General features: G+C 39.1%; 1 pseudogene; it reads right to left on the reverse strand.

The window, feature by feature from the left end:
• Window positions 1–12,337: 12,337 nt before the first annotated feature.
• Window positions 12,338–26,231, reverse strand: LOC122662758 (annotated as a pseudogene).
• Window positions 26,232–26,691: the final 460 nt, after the last annotated feature.

Here is a 26,691-nt window from a genome sequence, read left to right on the forward strand (position 1 = left end):
TTTATTATTATTTATTTATTTATTTTATGAATTAATATAAACCATGTATAATGTTTAAGATTGAGTTTTTTTTTTTCTTTTTCATGAATTGATATATGTTTTTTTTTTTTTTTTTAAGTAAACCAAGTATTATGTTTAAGGATATTCTTGTCTAAGGTTATAGAGGAATCAAACTCAAGACATCTGCACTTCCTAAGGCATGGTCCCTCATCACTCGAGGTACGTCCCTTGAGGGTATTGATATATGTTTTTTTTCCAAAAAAAAAAAGGTGGATAACACTAGAGTAGAGATTTCATCATGCACTGTTTTACATAATGAGATGTAGGATCCATAATGATATTTCTCTCAATAAACACATTTTGTTTATTGTGTGAATGATACTATTCTCTACACTGTCATTGATATGGCGTGCAAATTTCTCTCTACAATGATGTGGTGAGGACACTAGTATGAGAAAATCCGGGCCCATATAGAGGGAGTAGAACGGCCAAAAATTCAACAAGACTGACGCAAACTTGAATGTGGAAAAGGTAAGAGAACCCTAGAATTCTAAAACTGGCCAAAGGCTCAAAGGTTAGGTGAACCAACAGTGTTAGGCTCAAGGTTGAACGGGCCCCAAAGCCTTCAAAGAAACTGGTGCAACGACTTTTGTGGTTCTTTACATGTTAGTGGTTTTAGTAGCTTACGTGGCCTTATATTTTTTTCTAAAATATAGAGGCTCTAAGCTCCACTAAAAAATGGCCACGTGGTTTTATTGAACTTTAAATCTATTAAAAATAAAAATAAAAAATTTTAATTCAAGGTAGTAGAGAAATTGGCATTGAAGGAGGAGCAGACATATTTGACCGTTGACCTAATGAAGTCGGGGACCACGGAGGTTAATTTTTTTTTGGTAATGGGTTAGTTTTTCTTCTGCCAACGACTTTTTGTTAAAAAGACTGTCCACGTGTCATGAATATGCTTAGGGTTTGGGTATCCGAAATAAGACTTTTTACCTAGTAAAGGGCCTTTGCACGTGTAGAGCACGGGCTTCAATGGGTCGGATCTTACATGTGTCGGGTGCTCCACATAGCAGTTGTTTTTTCTATCTAAAAATTTAATTGGAGCAGGTGGGAGGATTTATGGAATGGTCATTAAATGCATGATCATATCTGGTTGACTGGTGGGTAAATATACGGATCTTTATCGTTTCCATTTATCTGTCCCTTTATTTTCTCCATTTTCTCTCAGAAGATGACGGAAATGATCACCCTACCCCCCCCCCCCCGAACATACTACTTGGAGGGGGTCCATTCTTTTTTTGTAGATGAAATAGAGGAAATAGAGGGCCAAATAAATGGAGACAATGAAGATCCGTAAATATACACATAAATTCTTGCCATGTGGATCATATATGGGCTTTTTGTTATTCTTGATTCATAGTTTGAGGTATCGGGCGATTTGTATCAGTGCAACGGTACAAATCAAGGGTAAAATAGTAAAAAAATCAGTTTTTTTTTTTTTAAAAAAAAGAAGAAAATCAATGGTATACTTATCAGATACGGACCAATCCGTATTGATATTGTGTCAGTTTTAAAGTTGATCGATAAACGATTCTATATCGCGTACTAAAATCATGTTTTGAATGCTCCAAGATATTTTTACCGAAAAAGATGGCCTGAGATATTTAAGTGACTTAGTTTTCCTTCGCTACTACCTTAGATTAGGGAGAAATGTTTTCGGGTTGTACAATAGAACCGAAAATTTATGATGATGTACAATTTTAATCATAAGATCAACTCAGTAGTGGTGAAGGAATTCTTTCTTCTCCACGTGTAGGAAAATTTTTGCCTTTATTATTTGGAGGGGAGAAAGAACGCCACCTAATCGTATGATGTGGTGTGTACCTGTGCCCAGACACAACTGGGTGCAAAATTACCGGTACATCCCTGTTTTTCATAGGGTTGGAGTGATCATTTTGCACCCGACTGTGTCTGGACACAGGTACAAGCCACAATACACGACTGGGTGGTATTCCTTTTCCCTATTTGGAGTTTGGACAAAATAATTGAGGGGGAAAAAAGAACAATTAGGCATATGGGGCTGTCCCTATCTGATTGCTTAAGAGACCCACCATTAAAGCTTTAATAAAGGAATTCAAAGACAAAAAAATCAACATTGACCATATGGTTGGTTAGACTTCTTTCTAGACGTTATCATTTTGTAAGGCTCATGCTAATCCTATCTAAATACTATTTGATTATCTTTTTATCCTAAGATTTTGTTCACTTGTAACGCTTTTTGTGACATTATTATTACCACGAATCCTATCCATCACATTGAGATTTAATAATCATTTCATTAGAGGACTTGTTTACAATTCTTGTCTGATCAAATCAAATTTCATCATGAAAGCCAATCTCCATAGACTCACATTTTAAATCAAAATTTTGGAAAAACATTTACCTCGAAAACACCAGACAGCTGACATTTTTCGCCAAATATTTTGGCCATCCCAGGCCATGGTTTTAAATATTGGTATCGGCCAATATCATTTCCTGGCCGATCCCATATCGATACAACGATTCTTAGTAAAGGTAAATTTGCCTAAAAAATTATTATTTTTTATTATTAAAAATGAAGGCAAAATGGTCTGCTACAGCCCAAAATATATATCGGTAATGATGTTGGCCGAAACCGACATGGATACTGATACCAATATTTTATACCATGCCCAAGACACTTAAAAACATTGTATACAATTGGATCTTTGTGGGGTTAATATCCACACCAAAGTCTGAACAATAAACACAAGCCTAATTAGACATTTGGACCTACAATTCCAACAATAAGCTTCTAGGGTTCATTCTAGCTAATTTTGACATCATTTTAGAAGGCTCTATTTTAAAACCTCTTTCTATGAAAGTTATAGGGTAGTTTTTTCAATTGAGGAAAAAAAAATGGGAGTAAAGAGGTAAAGCAAATTTAAATCATAAAATGTTTCTTTTTCAAAAATCTAATTTTCTATCAAATGGTAGGATTTCCACAGTATCTCATTGAGCAAATTTCAATTTAAAACAAACATAAGAAGTGATTTAATAATACATTTTAGGGTAAGAGATCGTTGCTTGGTCACGTGGCCCTTGCATTGACACGGGATCAATGAAAGAGGCACAGAGGCATCAATATGGATAAGATTTTATATTTTATGAGGGATGGGTGGTAATTTCGCACACTCCTTTATCTTGGCACAGGAGCCACGTGACAAGGCAGCATTCTTTTTTCCCTAAATTCTAAGTTTGTTTTCTAAACAAGATTTTGACTAACCCACTAGTTAGGCATTACCATGCTTGTTTGGTGATGAAAATTAACCATCAAGATGTGTGTGAGGTCCATCACTTGAATCCAATGTGTTTGTTTGGTGACAAAGAACTTAGAATTATGATCACGATAGACTAAAGTGTCATTAATACCATCCACTTACATAGTTTTCAAGGTAGCCTAGGCCATATGGCTCTTCAGAATGGACAACACTTGCACTCATCTAGTTTTTTTTTACAATTTAGCCCTAACTTTGGACACCAAAGTCTCACTAAGGAGTTATTTGGTCGCCTTGGCTAGGTTGTGACCTATTTTCAGATTTTTTTTTGGGACATTTTAAACGTCCATTTTCAAAATTACAATTCAATATCTATATTCGGTAAATAAGAAATATGAAGATTTTTATAACAATCTGAGTACAAATGAAGAGGGGGGAAAAATATCTATAATATAGTACAAATAAGGGAAAGGAAGAATAGAGGTTTCAACCATTTTAGATATATTAATGATGAAAATATTACGAGTAATAGTATCTGGGAAGGCTACATTACCCATCAAGACACTACATGACGTAGAATCGTAGATACATACGAAAATTAGGGTGTCTAAAATACAAAAAGCTTTAAAACGGATAAACGTAGGTAAGGCATCAGGTCCAGATGGGATCACAACAGAAGTATGGAAGAGCTTAGAAATTTGTGATTTATCTTACTTAATCAAGTTGTTTAATAAGATTATGAGCACAAAGAAAATTCCAATTGAATGGAGGAGAAGCATTGTGATTCTGATTTATAGAAACAAAGGTGATAGTCAAAGCTACAATAATTATAGACACATAAAACTAATGAGTCATACAATGAAATTATGGGAGAGAATTATTGAAACTCACTTGAGATAAGAAAATGAAATTATGGGAGAGAATTATTGAAACTCACTTGAGATAGGAAACTACTATTACGTAGAACCAACTTGGTTTTATGCCAGAAAATTTCACAACAAAATCTATTAATTTAAGAGACTCATCAAAAGATTTACAAATTGCAAAAAGGATCTCCATATGGTCATTATTGACCTAGAAAAAACTTATGCCAGAGTCCCTTGAGAGTTAATCTGGCAAGTACTAGAAAAGAGAAGTGTTTCAAGTAAATATGTGAACATAGTTAAAGATATGTATAATAGTATAATGAATAAGGTAAGAACTACGAGGAGTCACAGTAGTGAATCCCAATTACAATTAGATTACATCAATGATCAACTTTAAGCCTTTATTTATTTGCGCTTATAATGGATAATTTAACCAGAGACATTCAAGATGGTGTATGTTGTTTGTTGATGATATTGTTTTGGTGGATGAGACAAAAGCAATGATTAATGTCAAGTTAGAGTTATGAAGATCAACTTTGGAATAAAAAATTGGGAAAGAGAATGCTACCCAGTTGCACAGTGCACGCCGCCCCTGTGCCTTAACACAGGGGGCGTGCGAAATGACCGTCGCACCCCCTGGAACCTCGAAAATGACCAGGGGTGCTATCCTTTCCCACGCCCTTGTATCAAGGCGCAAGGGCGGCATGTCTGGCACGATCGGGTCGCATTCTTTCTCCCCAAAAAAAAATTAAGATAAGTAAAACAAAGATGGAGTATATGGTGTTTAACGTTACTTACACTAGGACGGATAATGAAGTGGTGAAAATTGATGAGAAAGACATTCCACAAAGCATAGAGGATGATGTTTCACAGAGAATTAAAATATGATGGATCAAGTAGAGAGGTGTGTCCAAAGTGTTATGTGATCGACGTATTCCCAAATTTAAATGAAAATTTTATAGGACAGTCACATGACCAGTTATGATGTATGGTGTAGAATGTTGGATAGTTAAGTAATATCATATAAATATATTTAATGCAGTTGAGATGGATGTGTGGCAAAAGTACGAAGGATAAAGTAAGGAATGATCATATTATATATGATTTGGGAATAGCTCTAATACAAGATAAGCTATGAGAAATTTATTTGAGGTGACATGACCATGTTCAATGGAAGCCTTTAGATGCTACAGTACGGATGAATGATTAGATTCAAATTGAAAGAGCTAAAATAGAGCAAGTGGCAGACATCAAATGAATCTAGGAGAAGAGGTGAGGAAAGACATGCATAAGCTTAGGCTTTGTATCAAGTATGATCTTGAACAAAACTGATTAGAGAGTAAGGATCCATATAACCGACCCCATTTAGTTAGGATAAGATTGAGTTGTTGTTGTCATTGATGTTGTAAAGAAGAACTAAAGTGATTAAAAAAAATTTTAATTTAAAGATAAACTTGTTCTCATGCAATAGTTAAGAATTCTTGATGGTATCAAACTGAAACAACCTCTTTGATTTAACGCCAAAGAATTTCTTGCCACTAGTCAAACACATGTATAATCATATGCTTTTATTGTTTACTTTATTGCAACTTGCCATACATTTAAAATTGATATATATATAATTAACCCTTTAATTGTGCTAATTAGAAAACTGATTAATTCCTCGATTTTATTGCTTGTTTGACAAATGTGAATGATCATTGATTGATTAGTGAATGCTTCATGTCTCTTCTTTAGTTTATACTTCATATCATGATATTATTACTAATTCATTAAACAAATAGGCCAAGATTAGATTTCTAAAAAGTTAATTACTAAACTAAACCTTGTTTTATGGATGCCTTGATAAGGCCTTGCCCAAAACATTGCTTAAGTGCGTAGGGTCCAAGGTTCCTCAGTCCTACCCATGCCCTGGCTCACCTTGGTGCCTTACAACTATGGTCACACACACACAACAAAAGGGTAGTGGCAAGTCTCCATCACCATCTCCCTTTCATGTGGCAAGTCTCATTCCAATGCCCCAATTACGGTAAAGAAACAAATTTAATTGCTCTGTTTTCACAAATACCCAATAATCTTTCACAACATTTGACTAGCGAAGGAAGAGTCTAACCCGAATATTTCCAAACGTGCCCATTGGATCAATCTCAATTATCAATGAACAAGTTGGATTGACCATTGACCCTGCAATCACTGAGAATCATATCTGAAGTTCTGAAGTCTCTACTTTGATACCAATGTAGGTAGGTATAATGGTATTAAGGTTGGGAAGGGAGAAGAATATCATGCCAGTCACTCACACATAAACACAAACACGTTATGGTCATTGATTTTAATGGGATCACGGGATCGGACCAACTTCACTTTCTCTGTTCCTTTTTTCAAGACAAAATAAACAATCATGCAAGCCCATGTGATTCCATTCAAACTTTTCTCACCTTTCTTTTTCCATTCTACACCAGTCTATCTCAGGGAGGAAGAGAAAGAAAAGATGAATAGAAAAGCCCAAGACATGGACAAGTCAACTAGCGAACACCTAGAGTTGCAAATTTCTTTCATCTACAGTGCACCAAAAGTATCTTATACCAATGATTCTTTTTGCTCTTGCCTCGTTTCCTCTCCCTTTAATTTTGCCAAGTTGGAGTCTGATGAGTCAGCTGCCACATGGCACATAAAGGGTCTCAAAATGGTCAGTTCAATCTGGTTTTGGTTGGTTTTTTAGTTTTTTGTATATACTGGCCAGATTGAAACCAGACCGATACAATGTTCAATCTATAAAAGCCAAACCTAAACTGGTAGCTACCGGTCCAGTCAATTTCGGTTTCTTTTAACAGCTTCTTATCAATCTATTATTTGTTTGGTCTCAATATTTCATATATAAAAGGGCTGAGTTTTCCTTCAAACCACTGGGAATGAAAATCCATTCACCGTGTGATTCTCTATGGGAGCAAGAGGGTATCGGGAAGGTATTTTGGAAACATACCAAAATCCTATAGGGGTTTTACAAACCCTAGGATGGTGGCTGAACCATTACCACATGATGAAGGAAAAATTTGTCCATAAAAGAAACCAATGTTAAAAAAATATTGAACTTTATCAATTTTATTGGGGTTCTTTCTATTTTTAATTCATGATATCAGTTTCAGTATCGGTCTCCACCGATATTGATATTAATACTGATACGAACTGGCCGTATCAGTCCAGATCGGATGATTTTGCCCCCCTCCATACCAAAATCTAAGAAGCCCATTAAACAGCTCATTACCCTTTTTGAATGATTCGTTTCATACTAAAATCAACTTGCGTGCTCAGCACGTATAATACTATAATATATTAGCAAACAATTCAAATCAGTTTCAAACAAAGAAAGTTCACACCAAATTAGGGATTTTGGGCACATCACTAACGTACTCCACAGGTTTTTGGTTATCATTTTCAGCAACCCTTTCCTTCCCATTTCATGGAATCTTCCTACCCTAACTCCTAAGCCAAACATTAATTTATGGGGTGCTTCGCAATGAACAAGCTGCCCCCCTGCACTGGCTGCTCATGTGCCTGGGCACAGGCTGCACTGTGGCACAAAGAACATTCTCCCTCAATTTATATAGTTACTAATCCAGATATTTCAAGCTTTCTTTGACTTATAATTAGTTGGAATGATTAAAACGTGATTTCATTATATTAAACGACCTCATCAACCCTAATTCTCTAACTTGCATATCTTATTCAGTTAATCTTATCGTTTCACTGCCAAATTCTCTACACTTCCCTAAGGCCTCGTTTGGATAGTGGCAAGAATCGGTGAGATAGTTGTCTGTTAACTCTCACCCCACAAAACCCTGTCAAACAAACAGGACCCAAGGAATAGCTTAACAAAGATAAGGATGGATCATGGGTGTCTGGGTGAGAAACTAATGTAGAAGATGAAATGCCCCTTCATTTCTTTTGCAAACATACAAGATTAAGGAGACAATTTGTTTGTTGATCTTATCTAAATCACTGACAAGGGCACACCCCCAAAAGAAAGGGGGAAAAATTCCATAATTCCTGATAGTGTTCAAAGTATTGGTATCGTATCGGCTGATATGTATTGCTATTGCCAAAGCCTGATACTGATATGATAAGGATCAGCTGGTATAGACAAAAAGTTCATTAAATAAAAAAATGACATCTTGATCTGAAATCAGACCGATATGGACCAATTCAACCGATACGTATTGGTATCGGCAGCCAGAAGTCAATATACATGGAAATAGACTAGATATACACCCTCACCCTTCCATAGAGGGCAGAAGAAGGATTTAAGGCCAGTACAATCACAAAATTTTCAAACAGAAACTGCCAAATGAAGAAGATAGCAACTAGTGCCTTCTTGAACATGCAAGATTTGTGGTTCATCTTCCTTATCCAGTAGAGGTTGCAATTTTCATGAGAGGACATGGATAGACCTTGACCCAGCCCAACCCTAAATATGGGCTGGAATAGAAAGGTCAGACTTTTTGAGCAAGTAGACAAGTGGGTGGAATACTTTGCATAAATTATGCACTTACCAAAAAAAAAAAGAATACTTTGCATTAACTTATTTTGTCCCATATATGAATATAGTGGAAGAACTTTACCAAAAAAAATATATATAGTGGAAGAAAAAATAATCAAATTGACCGGACAAGATTGTTTTCCCTACTCCACGGTGAAGAGAGAACATCTTAAGCCACAACATCTGATCTTGCGATTAGATCGGGAAAGGGTATTGTTTTCAACTTCGTACAGTAAGGATGGGAGTTAATGATGAAACTCACTAACTCAAAAATCCATTCATAGGATAACATGATGATGGATGAAGAGATTCTCTCTCCATCCTGGGCAAGGAAAAATCTTTCTCCTAGTTCATATGTAGACAATATATGTATAGAAATTTGGGAGAACACAAGTTGTTTGGATGAGGCTATATTTGCATAAATGTAAGCATGGTTGAATGGATTGATATATAGAACTTAAAATATTCTTACAATTAATAATATATAAACATTTCGCTTAAAAATGTCAATTACAAATTAAAGTATATAGAAAAATTAGGGTTGTTAATCTGTCTCATACAAGTCACTCCTTTAATTTCCAGTTTCATCACATGAAGTCCAAGGAAGGCTACTAGCCATCTACCATACCAAATTACAGACTAGCACTTTCCCAGATAAATACATTTGCTATAATATATATATTATTAACAGACCGAGCATTCCTTTACTCGGGGTCAAGGGAGAATCCATTGACCGATGGGCTCGGACGGTGTTCATAAGGTATATGGGAAAATGGTAGGTATTATCGATCATTCATAAATAGGAGCAGATAATATGGTCATTGATGGCTGTACGGTTCCTTGACCACACGGTGTAGGAAACCTTTCTCCGTCATTAATCCGTATATTTCGAAAGTTGAATCCTAATCCTTTGAAAACCATTCAATTGATCTCATTGTTCCTTTGATGAATCTGATCATTGTTTAGATAACTCTAGAGTCAATTGGCTCCAAGGATTATTATGTGGTGGTTGTTTGATAATTTATATCTTATGGCAACTATGATTGCAAAGGCGGGTTGGTCATCTATTTTTCTATATAAATCCCATTTACTTGTGGTTTTTATGAATACTGGTTATACAGGGAGCACCTGAGATTCACAAATCAAAAGCATCTTACAAGGATTGCACGAGGTAGAAAAGCAAGGATGAAAAGAGGTAGATCTTTGGACTGAATCGAAGGAAATATCAGACTGAATGAGTCAAGGAATCAAGCAGATTTGGCCTTGGGATATTTAATGTTTTGTTACTGGATGGGATTATGACTATCAACCCTTTTAAATCTGTAAATATGGGTGTTGCTTGCTAGGGTTCTAGCTAAAAAGTTAAATTATATGGCGTCGGATGTTTCCTGGATTGTTTTGTTTCTCATCAAATAGAAAAAAGGCTCGGCATGCCATCAGGCTGCCCAGCCATGCCTGTCTCCCTCCCATCCCCCTGCGAATTGATACCCCTGTCCTGCCCATCTCACACATCCCATTGGTGCATGCCGCCAGCTTGTGGAAAGCAAGCAGTGTGCCCAACCCCACCCAAAAAAGAATGTTAATATGGTATTCATTAACTATGTAGTACATACTACCAGCATTTATGTGGACAGGTTAATTGGTGGTTGGACCAGGACAACCATAAAGGCCAAACTCAACATACAGTCTTGCCAGGTCAGCCCTAACCAGAAATTGTCACCCTTACTTGTCTTGACTGAGTTGTCATCTTCAGACAAATCTGAGTGTCTCAGGTGTCAAGGACTGCATTTCTGATCACTAAAATGTCCTTGCAAATCTCACTGCACCTTAATCTGAAGCAAATTACACCTCTATTGGTTATGGAAATACTTGGTAGGTGTTCAACACTGATGAAGTAGAGGTCACTGAAAGTACATATTTCTGAAGTTACCAAAAGGGTCTTAAGTCACTATTAAAGGTCAACCAGTTTCTACCACCCTTTGATCAAAGGGCAAGTTAAAGCCTAAGGTCAGTTCTTCATCTTTAATGGGCGACCTGTGATACATTACAGCTCCATGAAAATAATAGAAAATGCAATCCTCTAAGCAGGTACCACGAGCGAATTGTCTAACTCATACTAGTGAATCCAACATCCTTGTCCATTATTCAAAAACAGAAATGAGAAATCTGACTATTTTTTGCTCCTGTTTTTACCACTTCCATGCCAAAAACTCCACTCCTTGCATGTAACTTTAATATCAGAATCTAACTTTAGGGCTAAGAGGCAAGAATTGGAGGGGAAAATGATTATCGAATTTTTTATGGCCCTTAAAAGAATGTCACCTTTATCCACTTCTAGTTATTTTCTATCAGTATTAGATAAGGTTCAAGAGTTTCAACTTGTAGCATTATCAAAGGTTACATACTTACATGGCTAGTTTAATTATGAAGTTTGTTTCATCAGAAGTTTAATGAAAGATAGTAAAGTTCTGTAGTGGGAAACGCTATTCTGTGATAAGAGAGGTAAAGGGCTGCGGCCTGCTTTATCCTATGAATGATATGAATCTGCCATGTCTATGTCATCCTTATGTGGCTGAAGTACAAGAAACATCTGGTAAAGAGACATAAACAACCCACCTACAAGGATTCTTTGGGGAAGAAGGGAGGAAAACCCAGAGCAGCCCTACCACAATTTATCACTTACTGCATCATCAGGGATGATGCTAGACCGGTGCAACCATGATAAGAGGGATATGACTCACCAGACTCAATCCAGTTGGACTATCAAACCTAGAATATGAAAACAGAGCCAAAGATCCAAACTCGTCCTGTCATCAGACAATGACATTCCCCATGTTCAGCATTCTGCTTCTTCCACTCCCAACCATCTCCCCCTTTTCCTTCCCTAGGGAGTGAAGCTTCTGGTATAGGGCTGGAAGTTCAGCTCTAAAGTTCCCCTCACAAAATCACCTTGATTTAACTGATGCCTAATTAGGCTTTTTTTTTTAAAAAATAAAAAATGGGGGGAGTTGGCTTACCTAGACATAGTCAAATCTACTTGAAGCAAGGGAGGAGTGTCCATTGATCGGGTACTATTGAGAAAGCTTAGAGGTTGGTCTGCACATTCAGTATTAGTTTCTAAAACAGCAAAGGATCCAGAATTATATGACGGACTTCAAAACAGAATTAGGAGCAATAGAAGGGAGGAAACCACAGAACACCATCATGAATCAAAGACCTCAACCTTTTGTTTATTTATTTATTCTTTTCACGATCAAGACCTCAGCCTTAAATGCAGTAAATAGCACCATTCAGGCACACAAATAACCTTAACGGATAAATCAGACAGACAAATAATATTCATAGATAAAAGAAATTTGGAATTTTATTAATACATGGAGAACAATTGCCTAACGCAGTTGGTAGAAGTGTAGAGCGTAAAAGCCCACCCTACCAGGAGGTCTTGGGTTCAAGCCTCTTGGTTCTCATCTTCCCTCCCTCCCCCATAGCTACCTCTATGGAAACAAAAAAAAAAAAAATACAGGGCAAAACCTCTGGTGCTCCAAAAGGATGCCAAAGATGCCTAAGTTTGAAATCTAATAGTTGTGAATCCTCTTTCACAAAATATTTTCATTTCAAATCTCATTTCTGACCCATAATTATGTCCTATCCCGTCTTTCCTCATCTTCCATATGTTTCTTTTTCTCTTTTCAGATCCAAATCTTGTTGAGATCTTTAAAAAAAAAAAAAAAGAAAGAAAAACTCTTCCAATTTGAAATAATATTGACGTCATACTTAATGAGAACTTTACCTTTTCAGATCATGTCATTATGGCCTAGAAGAGTGACATGCCTGGAGGTGGCCCATAAACAGTCTTCCATGATAATGGAATGACCCATCCACCACCTTCATATCCTGCACAAAGCAATCAGAACCATTTAGTACTGAATAATAAACTTTTTAAGCCATTCACCATTTTAATCTAATAATCAGGTTTGTTCACATGGTCTTAAGCTGGAGGACTGATGGATGACATAACCATTTCAACAGGTATTCGTCATTAAAAGGGGGGGGGGGGGGAAAGGACTAGCATAAAGATATTTTACGCAGATGGGTTTCATTAAACAATTATAACTTGGAAGATAAAAAGGGGAAAGGAACATATTTGGTCCTTTAAGGGTTGTCAAGGCAAGGCAACCAGCCAATCCAAGGGGACTAGGTGAGGTCTCACTAGGTAATCGCACATTAAGTAAAATTAAAGGGCGATTGTTTTCTGCCTGGGAGCACAGGCGCCCAGACACATGGGGCGGTCATTTCAGCCATTCAGGGGAGCGGGGTGGTCATTTCGCCCACCCCCCATGTGTCTGGGCGCGTCCTACCCCTGGTACAGAGAACATTTGGCCAAAATTAAAATACATAGAAATACAATTCCATCTTTTTCTATTTGTTGTGTTAATACATATAGTCATGGTGCTAGGCAATACCTAGGTGAGGCCAAGTTCCCCAAGGCAATCACCATATTTGAGGAAGCTGATCCCATTTCCTGGTTTTGTTTTATTTTTATTCCTTTTCCTTCCCTCTTCTTCTTTCCCTTCTTTACTTTTTCCCACATTTTTACCTTTGTTTTCCTCATCTTCTGACTGAGAATAATCTGGGCACCTAGACATGTAAGGCGACCAGTTACCTTGGCCTTCTCTGGTTGCCTAGGCGTCTTGACAACTAGAGCTATATAACTATCATAAATACTTCTTAAATTTATCAATTGAGGAAAAGATTAATATAAATACTGTTCTTTCACTAGTGCTTATTCGTTGATATAGCACATTTACTGTACATGTGTTATGCTATACCACATGGTATTAAATTGCCCCAAAATATCTCAAAATCGAGGATTAGAGAACCCTAATACAGTTCATGTTCATTCGGTTTTTTCCTTATTCATCTGCACCAATTTATCCTTCTAGATATGTATACCACTTGGGATGGGCATTTATTCAGATCCGGATTCAGGGCCTGACAGAATTGATAGCTATGTATATCTTACATATAAAATGCTTAGACTGTATTATAAATATCCAAATCTGACTGTCGATCGATTTAGAGTCAGATGCAGTTTCAGATCCGGACTCAAAACTTTACAGATCCAACCAGTATTATGCCCTAACATGCATCCAGGATGTGGTGAAGTGAAGGCATATCACCTAAGTTTCTAATGTAGGTAAATGATAAAGAGGCCCACATACAGAAAGTCAGTTGCAGCACCTTCTGTACACATTTATGCACAAAAATTTGAAGAAAACAATAACAAGAATGGGACACTTGAACCCAACGATGTTTATTAGGAGTTTATAGCTCAAGGATCTACTTGTCTGCAGTAAAACCATGATCATTGCCTTTGTTCTCCCATATCCATTCTCAAGGAAGAACATCATACCCAACCAGAAGATACATGTGAAAGCTTCAAACTAAACAAACTCACCTCGGAAACTGTCAGTGCCTAGCCTCAGAAGTTTGCATGCTGCTTTTGCCAACTGCAAGAATCAGGAATGTTATCTCCTTCTGAACAGTAGCTTAATACGCAAGTGACCTTCAAACCTTTTGCCTGATAGCATAATAATAAAAGCTTTCATGAGACAGATTCCCCTTGTTTCAAAAAAATATTGATCTTCAACAAACTACAAGCAAGTGATCTGACTTTTAGTGCTTATGGTTGAGAGCTCATATAGCCTAAGGAGGAAATAGTTTAAAAGGTTGAAGGATGTGCAACAAAAAGAAACTTGACCACAAAAATACTGGAAAGAGATAATAAAGCATGAAAACAGGACAATTTGACTAGCTTTTTACATAATCCATACTAAAAGATTAGAGAGCATCAGAGAAAATTCTTTATAAAGAAACACAGAGCAATGGCACATAAACTAGCTAATACTATCCAAGTTTAGTGACTTTTGAGAACATCATTATTTCTAATAAAACAGAATTATTATAAATTACCACTGGCCTTAAAAAAATGCTAAAAGATTAAGTATATTAGAAAGAAATTATAGAACTAGCCATGGTTCAAGTCAATCAGGATCATCCAAGACAATCCAGCATTGATACCACAATAATTCAAAAACTTCATTTCATGGTACCTTTTTCACCTAGGATCCCAGGAATATATCATTAAAAAGAACAGAAAGCTTCCAAAAATATAGTAGAAGCACATAAAAGAAGAAACCAGATTACATATAATTACAACTATTCTTAATCCATTGCGGACAAATCAACTATTCCTTCAAGCTTCCATAGGGACGAAATACCCCTTGCCTGCACTCAAGGATCTAGATTTCTTGACAGGGTAAGAATATCTCTAAGGACCATCAGAATTTGACGAAACCCATCCAGCTACTAGCACTGAATCCCCCGCAAGGATCACATCACATGCTGACCCTACTATATTTATGTTCAGAACTAGAATACTAAAAACAGAACTGAGAAAGCTTGAATGATCTATTGTGATCACCCAGGCACCTTTATTTATAATGCTGGAATATGAAATTACATGACCAAAATACCCCTACCTAGCCGATACAGCTAGGCAGTACATAAACAACTATAAAACATAATACTAAAGCACCCAAAAGACCAGAATACCCCCACGGTATTCTGGTTTACATTATTCAACACTCCCCCTCAAGTTGGAGCAAATATGTCGATCATGCCCAACTTGACTAGATTAGGGTGAAATAATTTTCCAGGCAGACCCTTGGTGAAGATATCAACAAGCTGATCCGAAGAAGTCACAAAGGGAATACAAATCTGCCCATCTTCTAATTTCTCCTTGATGAAATGCCTATCCACCTCAACATGTTTGGCACGGTCATGCTGCACCGGGTTGTGTGCTATACTTATTGCAGCCTTGTTATCGTAGTACAGCATCATAGGAAGGCGAATAGGGAGACCCAAGTCTTGTAGCAGCCCTTTAAGCCAAAGTAACTCACAAATTCCTTGTGCCATAGCTCTGAATTCAGCTTCGGCAGTAGAATGAGCAACTACATTCTGCTTCTTGCTACGCCAGGTAACAAGATTTCCACCTACAAAAGAACAATATCCAGAAATGGACTTTCGATCTGCTGAACCAGCCCAATCAGCATCGGTGTATGCCTCTACCCGTAGGTGACCATGTGAGGACAAAAGAATGCCCTTTCCAGGAGCTGACTTCAAATAATGTAGAATACGAAGAACAACCTCCATATGAGAAGTGTAGGGATCATGCATAAATTGACTCACTGCACTTACAGCAACAGCAATGTCTGGACGAGTGTGTGAAAGGTAAATCAACTTCCCTACAAGTCTTTGGTACCGGCCTTTATCAACAGGCTCACCACCATTTTCCTTGAGCCAAACAGTAGGATCCATAGGAGTGTCCGAAGGGTGGCAGCCTAGCAAACCGGTTTCAGCCAACAAGTCTAGGACATACTTTCTTTGGGAGAGAAATATGCCTTTCGCAGATCTGGCCACTTCAATCCCAAGAAAGTATCTTAATTTGCCTAGATCTTTAATCTCAAATTCCTGGCCAAGGAAGGTCTTCAACTGTCTGATCTCATCACCATCATTGCCAGTAACCACTATATCATCAACGTAGACTATAAGAACAGTGAGTTTTTCACCAACCCTCTTGATGAAGAGTGTGTGATCAGCATTACTCTGCTTATAGCCCACAGAAATCATGGCCTTGTGGAATTGACCAAACCAAGCCCAAGGTGATCAAGTTTCAGCCCATACGGTGCACGCTTCACCGCACACTTTTCCTCTATTATGTCACAAGAGAACCCTGGTGGAATGTCCATGTATACCTCCTCCTCCAGTGCTCCATTCAGGAAGGCATTTTTAACATCTAGCTATTGCAACTCCCAACCAAGGTTGACTGCACAAGATAACAACACACGAACTGTATTCAACTTTGCAACAGGTGCAAAGGTCTCCTGGTAGTCTATGTCGTATGTCTGAGTAAAACCCCTGGCAACGAGCCGTGCCTTATATCTATCCACGGTGCCATCCACCTTCTGTTTCACCACAAACACCCATTTACATCCAACGATTTTCTTCCCAGGTGGAAGAACAACAAGCTCCCATGTGTTATTTTTTTTCAAGGCTTCCATTTCTTCCATCATGGCTACCTTCCACTTTCCATCTGATAAAGCTTCCTGCCAATTATTAGGAACACGAACAGAAGAAAGAGAAGTAACAAAAGCACGAAATGATGGGGAAAGGGAGTCATAAGAGACAACATGAGATATAGGATGCTGAGTACAAGTCCTGACACCTTTGCGAAGGGCAATAGGCAAGTCAGGAGAAGGAACATTACCAGGTGGAGAGGTAGGTTCTGGATCCAGGTTCGGCAATTGGATGGGTACAGGAGCAACAGTGGATTGAACCTGATTATGTTTCCTTCCTTAGGTCTTCATAGTGCTAGCATCAATCCTCCTCTGAAATTCACTAATGGTCCTCTGGACAGGAGTTTGGGCTTGAGGGGTCTGCTCCCCCTGAACAGGAACCTCAGTCTGGACTGGAGTGGTCTGCTCCCCCTGAACAAGAACTTCTCCCCCTGACTCGGGGGGAGGACCAGAAGTAGGCTGAACAGACTCATTATAGACAGACTGGAGTGGAGGAGGATGCTCAACAGTCAACACATCTTCGCTAACACTCTCCCCCTGAAGAGGTGGGGACACATAGTAGGAGAGACGCTCATGAAACACAACATCCATGCTGACAAAAGTCCGGCGAGATGGAGGGTGATAGCATTTATACCCCTTCTGAGTAGTAGAGTACCCCAAGAAAATGCACCGAAGACTACGGGGTTCAAGCTTGCTCGAGGACCTGATATCTCGGGCATAGCACACGCAGCCAAACACCTTAGGGGAACAATAAAGGAGGAAGAGCCAAGTAGTAGCTCAACAGGGGTCTAGAGTGAAGGACCGACGGGCAGCCTATTAATTAAATAGGCGGCGGTGAGAACAACATCCCCCAATGAAGCGAGGGGACATTCCGGCAAACAAAGGGCCCGAGCGACCTCTAAGAGGTGGCGGTTCTTCCTCTCGCCACACCATTTTGGGTGGAGTATCAACACACGGTGGTCGATGGAGGATCCCATGGGCAGCCAGGTATTTTTGGAACCGACCTTCCATATACTCTCGCCCATTATTACTCCGTAAAATTTGAATAGTGCTATGAAATTGAGTTTGAACCAGCTAGTGAAGTGCTGAAAACATGAGAAAACCTCCCTTTTGTTGTGCATCAGATAAACCCAAGTAAACCTAGAATAGCAATCAATAAAGGTGACATACCACCGATGACCCGAAAGGGCAACTTTTCTACAAGGACCCCACACATCAGAATGAACAACATGAAATAAAGAAGATGACCTTTTATTAGAAATAGGATAGTTGGAACGTGTCTGTTTGGCCAAGACACAAGGCTCACAAAAAAATCTTCTTTATTATAAGTTTTGCCTAATGCGGGAAATAAAGTAGATAAGGTTCCTAAAGGTGGATGTCCTAGTATAGAGTGCCATAAGTGTAATTCAGAGGAAAAAGATGCTGGTGAACAAAGCCTAGAAGGTAAAGCCTGTGTAGATGCAGGATCTCCATCAAGCAAGTACAATCCGCCATGCACTTTACCCGATCCAATCATCTTCCCCGAGTCCAGTTCCTGAAAAACACAATGAGTAGGAAAGAATGTCACTTTGCAGTTTAAAGATTTAGTGATACTACTAATGGAGAGAAGGTTAGTAGTAAACTTGGGAATATATAACACAGAAGATAAAGACAATGAAGGAGAACAACCAATGGAGCCCTTCCCAGATATGGAGGAGAGGGACCCATCAGCAATTTTTACTTTGTCTTTACTAGAAGCAGGGAAGTAGGTATTAAAAAGACTGGAGGAACCTGTCATGTGATCAGTAGCTCCAGAGTCTATGATCCAAGGAGTGGAGACCACTGATGCACAATGACCAGCAAAGGAAATACCTGTATGGGCAAAGAAGGAACCTGAATTGACAGCAAATGTAGTGGGGGCAGCAAATGTGTTCAACAGACGCTGGAGAGCTTGAAGTTCTTCCTAGGAGAAACCAATGTCAGTAGTGGGAGCTGAAGCTACACTTTCAGTGTGATTGGCCTTGTTTTTAGATTTAACACGACCACGTTTGCTCTCAAAATCAGCTGGCTTCCCATGAAGTTTCCAACACTGAGCCTTAGTGTGATATGGTTTGTGGCACTGATCACACTTCACAGGCTCTTTACTAGCAGCAGAGCAGCAACATTATCGGCAGAAGTGTCGGTAGTGATGGAACCGTGAGTCGTAAAGCTGATCTGTCAACCTTAGGAGTAATCATCATAGCAGCCCTCCTTGTCTCTTTGTGAACATATGAAAAGGTTTCCTCCAAAGTGGGAAAAGGAACCCGACCAAGAACCTGCACCCGAATAGGGTCATAATCATCATTAAGTCCAGCCAGGAAGTCATAGACTAAACCGATCTACATAAGTGTGGTAGGTCGTAATATCTGCAGCAGAGTAGGCGAGAATCGAGCATAGTGATCCGATTGCTGCCATAAGCACTTGAGGGCAGCATAGTACTTGGTGATTGTCATCTCTTTCGGGTAGTGTTTTGAAGAGTCTTTCGGATCTCATAAACCGAGCACCACCCCTGACGACCATAAGTACCCTTGACAAGCAGTCCATATCGAGTCGCAGTTGTCAAGGAGAAGGTCTGACTAGAAATGTCGATGGTCATAGAATTCGAACAAAAGACATCACCATCGCATCATTAGCTGCCCATTTAGTGCGGGCAACCCCTTCTTGATGGGCTGTTTGGTGATACCATTAAGGTGGCAGTGAGTCCCCTGCCGCCACGATGAGGGATAAGGATCTGGCCCAAATCGGATAATTGGTACCATCTAGTTTTATGGCAGAGATAGGGCAGGAAATCAGTCCTGGTCTGATCTCCTCCAAGATGCTGATGTAACCTCTGAGTCACCCATAATGCAGCAAGGTAAAATTCGAGTTTTTTGAAAAAAACTGAATTTCCAAAAATTCTGCAATAGTCGATCTGAAATTGGACAGAATTCTGATCTTCAAAAAACAGCAGGAATTCAAGGCTGAAATAGTGTCGAGTACAGCAATATAACCAGGGAATAATCCCTCAAAAAATCTTCCCAAACAGCAGCCTAGAAGAACCAAATCGATAAAGTGTCAGGGTTTTGCAAAACCCTGACAGTTGAGATCGATAAGAAGAGGAAAGAGGCTGCAGCTGTGGGATCTTCAATCAATGTGAAATCAGAGAGGATAGATGCTGTCGTAGGCCTGCATTGATGCTCCAAAGAAACCAATCGATCTCCCAACTGTTATGAGATCGATCTCCAAAAAATCTGAAGCAATCCTGAATCGCAGAGAGAGATAATGGCAGCAGCTATCGATCTGAATTAGGTTTTAAAATTGAGGTGAGATGGAGGGCAGCACTCGAACCATAGATGGATCACCTCATGGGTGCTGCCCTAAAAAGGGTTGAATGGATCAAAGGAAGAGAAGAGAGAAGGGAGAAGGGAGAGGAGAAAGGGGAGAGGAGAGGAATCAAGGGAAAAGGGTTTTTTGAACAATCGAGCAGGTCTTAAAACCCTAGCTCTGATACCATGTTCAGAACTAGAATACTAAAAACAGAACTGAGAAAGCTTGAATGATCTATTGTGATCACCCAGGATGACCTTTATACCCCTGCCTAGCCGATACAGCTAGGCAGTACATAAACAACTATAAAACATAATACTAAAGCACCCAAAAGACCAGAATACCCCACGGTATTCTGGTTTACATTATTCAACAATTTAGTTCAATGACTACCCTGCTATATTATAGTTTAACATTGTTGGGCTTCAAAACAACACCTAGCAAGGAACTTAAAATTTATTTTTTTTTAAAAACCTTGCAACGAGAATGTTGCAGCAAAAGGCAAAGTGGGGAAGTAGTCCTCATCTCCCAGTTCATCATCGATGGACAAATTGTCCTCTAAAAAAGAATCTCCTTTAGCTAAATCATCAAGATACTTCAAGCATCTTTGAAGAGGATTGTACTCTTGCAGCCTTTCCCATCCTATACTTTCACAATCATGACCCATTCCATCGGTATTGGCAGTCGAAAGGTAATAAATCTGCATTTCGCTGAGACAAAGGAATCATGCCCAGCATAAACACAAGTCCAAACTTAGGAAATGATGGAGAGATATTTCAGTACAGACTGATGACAGGTTACAATTCACATATCTTAACACGTCAAACTTTTGCCATTTCCCTGAGTCTAAGCTTGAAAGAACAATAACATGCTTCTTCCCAGTGGCTGCTGCAAATTTGGCCAAATTCTTTGCAAATTCAATCATCATTCCCTGTCATTGTTGATAACCCATTTAAGATAATTTAGTACTGGGAAAAGGTTCTGTGGTCTTTTCTTAGGACAACAAAAATAAAGTCAGCTATTGCCCATGAATTTTTTTTTTAAGAATAAAAATCACTAGGTTTGGACTCCTCCCACAGGGAGCTGTGAGCTGATCATACACAGTGCCGGTTCCCCCAATTAAATGGACCTTTTACAAATTACTCGGTAGCTTCTAGTGCTGGGGAGATCATATTTCAGTGGAAGGATACATTCGGGCTCCCTTCCTATTGAATGAATGGTTTAAAAATGCTGAATCTCATCTCAATCATCATTTGTCAAGACTCTTCGGACTAAGTTCCTTGACTTGGACAGGGCATTTAGTTCATGTCGCTATTCCCGGCTCCAGGGTTATGTTCGATGGAATAATTTATCAGATGTACTAACGCATCCCCAAGGGTTAGGCCCTTTTTTAAAGGGAGACGGGATTGTCATTCTAACTCTTTTCGGGGGATTTCATTCCCAAACGCAAAGTTTATGGCTGCCCGATATTGCGAGCAAATGAAGCAAGCAGGAGAGAGAGTGCTGCAAGTGTAAGGTGGTTGGGGGGGTCTCTGATCCTGAAATCGTGGACCGACCCATCAGGAACCTATTTCACTTGTTTACAGCTCTTATGGGTCTTTTAGCTGCTTTCACATGATGCGATGTCTGGGCCTCTGAGACCTGCTCTCTCACCCAAGCCTCATAGCATTCATATTCCAATCACTAAATATTCCCTGCCTGCTTTCTTGGCTCCAATTCTTCAATCAGGGGTCCCGAGCTTCTGCAAGCTTGGTATGGAGAAGGTAAACAAATTTGTTGCCTAGGACTTCCTAGATTACCCCCTTCATGAGATAGTTTTTGGAGTTATGTGGCAGGAATTGGATTCATGTCTTTTATTTTTTGCCTCTGGTGAGTGGCCTTCTTTTGGAGCTACATAGCTATTCAACAAAGATATTCCCTTTCCCCCTTTATCTTTTCTGCGGTCATGGAAAGTGTTAGTAAACATGGAGGTGGTCTAGAGGGCTTTCAGACTAGTCCCTCAGGAATGATGGTATTACACTCACACTTTGCTGACAAATTCAGCTTGGCAAAGCAAACAAATCAGATCGTATAATGCACTCTGCTCTATTTGAGGACTTTTGTGGTCAGAAATTTAATTATTCAAAGACTGCCTACAGGAGAAATCCTTAATATTGAGCACTGGGTATTTATGCATAATTGAGTGGAAACCCCTGACTTGGCTGTTCTTTGGGTGCAAACTTATAGTCTGCCTCAAATCTGGACTCTAGTGGAAAGGGATTCAGAGTATGTTGGCCGGTCAGGGACCTGAACATCTCTCAGAAGGCAGAAAGCTGGAGTTGAACAGCAGGAGATTCTTTGGAACAGAATAAATGACACTAAGGCTACGTTTGGTAAATGGCTGAACGGCGTTCAGAACAGTTCTTACGTTCTTTGAGAACGAAAAAACAGGAAAAAACGTTTGGCATGCCGGTTCATTTTTTCGTTCTTTTAGAACGAAACGGAAGGATTTTTGCCTAAAAGAACGTTCTTTACAGACTGTCTCAGACACGGTCTGTAAAGAACAAGAACAAATCTATCGTGGAAAAATGAAGCGAAGATCGACAAAAAGGGGAAAAAACCCGTGATTGCTAAACGTTGATGAGAAGCTCGCCTTCGTGGTCATCCCCAACCCTCACTCTGCAACTCGACTCAATTGCCAAGCTCACCTTCGTGCTCCTGGTTCTGCTGCAACTCCACCAAGGTCGTCTTCGTCCTCCAACGAAACAGGTACCTGCTTCCTCGTTCATTCCATTTCCCTCTCTTTCTCCGTCATTCTTCTCCTCTACCTCCAACAAACGAGCCTTACCCATCGCTCGACATGTCCACATACAAATCGTCGGTTTCCAAACCCTAAAAAGTCTCAAAATCCCTAGAAACTCATGCATCTAATCGATCTTCGTCTTCACTCATCATCTCCATCCGTCGTTAGAACCCTTTTCCCTTTGGATGATGAGTGGCATCAAACTTAAATATCAGACCAGCTTGATGTGACACAAAATACCTTAAAATCTTAGACATGGCATTTTTTAGGCAAATGATATCCTCTTATTAAAGCAAGAGTAACCACTGAGTTAGTATCTTAAAATAGAAGAAGCATACATAAAATAAATTAAACACTGATATAACCAAAGCTGGAGAGGAGACTCCTCAGCTGAAACCATCACGGAAATTGAACTGCAGTCACAATCCGTTCACCCAAAAGGAAATTTGAACATTGTTCTTTCCTCTAACAAAAATGGCCAATCAAAATACACTGATATTTGACTCATCCAAATAATTTTTTAAAAAAATCGTGGAAGTCATCCTTAAAACCTCAAACTTCTTCATTCCTCAACAACGAAGTGACTAGGCAGACCATAAATGATGTCCATAACAAAAATTTGGGAGGGGTCCCATGAACAAAAAATTTGCAACTAGACCCTACATATACAAGGAGCCATATTACCATAACCAACTCCTAATGATTTTTTTCTTTTTGGGGGGTGGGGGTGGGGGTGGGGGTGGGGGTGGGGGGGGGAGGCAATATATGAGATACCCATCTTCAAACCTCCACCTCAACGAAAAAGGAAAAAAGAAAAAATAATCAACGTAAATTGAGAGCCCTGTGCAAAAGAGGGAAGTATGCATGAATTAGGGGTATCAATCAGCCGGTTCAGTCTGGTACTGGGCCAAGCCAAACCGGTAAGTTGGAGTTTTGTCTCGGTCTGTTTCCCTTTTTTGTTTTTGGTTTTCTTAATGGGTTTGTATCGGTCTGGCATCAATTCAGTTTTTTCATATATATAAGATTTTTTTGGTCTATTGGTTTCTTAAAACAAAACTAGCTGAAGCCAAACCGGTAAGCATTCGGTTCGGTTCGGGTTGAACCAGTCATTTTGGTCGGTCCAGGTTTGGGCTGGAATTTAGCACCCCTTAGTGTGAATGTTCTCATTGGTTTTAACTTCACAAAAGTCTTTTTTTTTCCCTCGTTTAATGACTAACTTCTACATATCATTTTATTCGCACCACTTTAGATTTCTACCCATTGCCACTGTTCTGCCCAATTTTAAGATACTAAATTAGATTTTCATAAATACCATTTCGGCCATCCTTATGCCACTTTTCCCAACATGGAAATAATGTACGTCTACTTCACATCAAATGTTTCATCGAAGAGATCTAAATATCCAATACATTACATCTTCAAAAATATCTTCATCTATTAGATGCCTATATAGGCAAACGCCATGAAAAATGAGCAAGCAAAGCAAGAGGTGAGTATGGGTATCTCTCCCCCCAACCCCCCCCCCCCCCAAAAAAAAAAATTTTGGGGCATTTAGTCTTTTTTAGATTCTTATATCTCCCTACCTTTGACTTCTACTCAAATTTATTATAATTTAAAATGAGAAGTCTAAAAATATCTTTGATGAGTTCATTTACGTGTTCATAATTGGCAAACAGTAGCACAAGAGAGAAAATGTTGAGGCAATACCTTAACAACAGGGGATCTTTGCTGGATAAGAGTCAGTGCATTAGAAGGAGAATCATAAGCTGCAAGTGGAAAGTAGAATGTTATGCTACGCTTGTCCAATGGAGGTACCAAAAGCATCAGAAAGGTGTATGTTTTCAGAACTTGAATCACACCATTACCAATTAAAAGTTAAACCGAACTGTGGTATGAATTGGCTTAATGAATTTCCAATTCAATTGAGCAGCATCACACATTCAATCAAGAGGAAAGCATTCCCATAGAACAAGAAGGACTTCCGGTCAACAGCTTACAACTAATACAGGCATATGCACAGGGAGTAGGGATACATCATTTCATAAGTCTCACTACCACACACACACACACACACACACACACAAAAAAAACCTTCTAGTGTCAAAGTTGCAGGTAAGAAACTTTGATTGTCAGTCTTAACCATCTGGATCAATTGCACTTTCTTCTATAACAATAAACAAAGTAACAATGTCTTTTTTTTTTCCTCGTCTTTATTTATTTATATATTTATTTTTGGGTGGACGCAGAAGTTTATTGTCATCTAATAAGGTAGAATTTTCAACAACAACAACTCAGCCTTATCCCAACTAAATGGGGTCGGCTACACAGATCCTTACGAGGACAAAAACAATTAATATTAATAATAAGAACAAAGGAAAGGGAACACAACAACCACAACTACGAATCAGTCTAAAACAAACTAACTGGGGTCGGCTACACGGATCCTTACCCTCCAATCAGATCTATTTGACGCCATACTAGAAACAAGACCTAAATCATGCATGTCTTTCCTTACCACTTCTCCTAGGGTCATTTTAGGCCTGCCCCTAGCTCTTTTAGCACCTTCAATCTGAATCAAGTCACTCCTCAACGTGGCCATACCACCTCAGGCGATTTTCTCGTAACTTATCTTGAATTGGGGCTACTCCCAAACCAGCTCTAATATGGTCATTCCTTATTTCATCCATCTCAACATCCTCATCTCCGCTACTCTTATCTTATTAGCTTATTTAATAAGGTAGAATTTTATGGTCCTTAATTTTCCCCTTCCATTAAAATCTTCTAATTGAGAAATGTAACTACCATTCACCATTAAAAGCACCAATTAACTACGAGTAAAAGAATTTCAGGTCTACGAATATCCTTCACAAACATGTTAAAGTTTATCCTACGATCATATTAGGAGTTAAAGGAGAGTGGGATGAAGAAGAAAAAAAAGTTGAGGAGGTGAAACTTGAAAAATACCTTCAAGAGGCAAAGCAAGAAGGCCTCGACGTTGCCAACGCAGGGCACAACAAAGGGATCATCCAAATAACCGATTTTATCTGCTAACTGACCGACATTTCCAATGGATAATGCAGGCTGAGCCAAAGAAGTACAACCAAAACCATGATTGTCATTCAAATCCAAGCTCTTTACACGAAAAACAGGAGATGCAAAACAATACGAAGAAGACAGAAAACCTACACTTTTAGGAAAACAAATAACAGACCAGATACGTAGATGGAAAGAGAGACAGAGAGAGTATAGGATGAAACATACTAAAATAAGTGGAGCATTCTTCATGGAAACGTTCCCCTTCTTCGACTATGAATTGATTGAATTCCATCACTTGGAGAGAGACACAGAGAGAGAGAGAGAGAAAAACAAACATGAGCAGTTGTCTGGACTGTCTCTCGCCCACTGTGGATCTGGCTCTCCTCGAGCCGTGACGGGAGCTGGAGGTTCCAGCCCTTTAAAACCACCCAAAAAACAGGGGCTGGTGAGTTGGTCATTTCACAGGTGGGCCCCACCTGTAAATGACCAGCCCACCCTTGTTTTTGCTGTCCTTTTGCGGGGCTGGACCCTCCAGCTCCTGCCACGGGCCGGAGGAAATACATTTCCGACCACTGTTAGCAAAAATGACACGTTCGTTTTAAACAAGGTCTCGTCTTTTATCGTTTCAAGAGTGGAGCATTCTTTGGTTTTAAAAAAAAAAAAACATTTCTCCTGTTTATGTCATATTGTTTTTTTTTTCTTTTTATTT

The sequence above is a fragment of the Telopea speciosissima genome, chromosome 5 (genome assembly GCF_018873765.1).
Source record: "Telopea speciosissima isolate NSW1024214 ecotype Mountain lineage chromosome 5, Tspe_v1, whole genome shotgun sequence".
Classification (NCBI taxonomy): domain Eukaryota; kingdom Viridiplantae; phylum Streptophyta; class Magnoliopsida; order Proteales; family Proteaceae; genus Telopea; species Telopea speciosissima.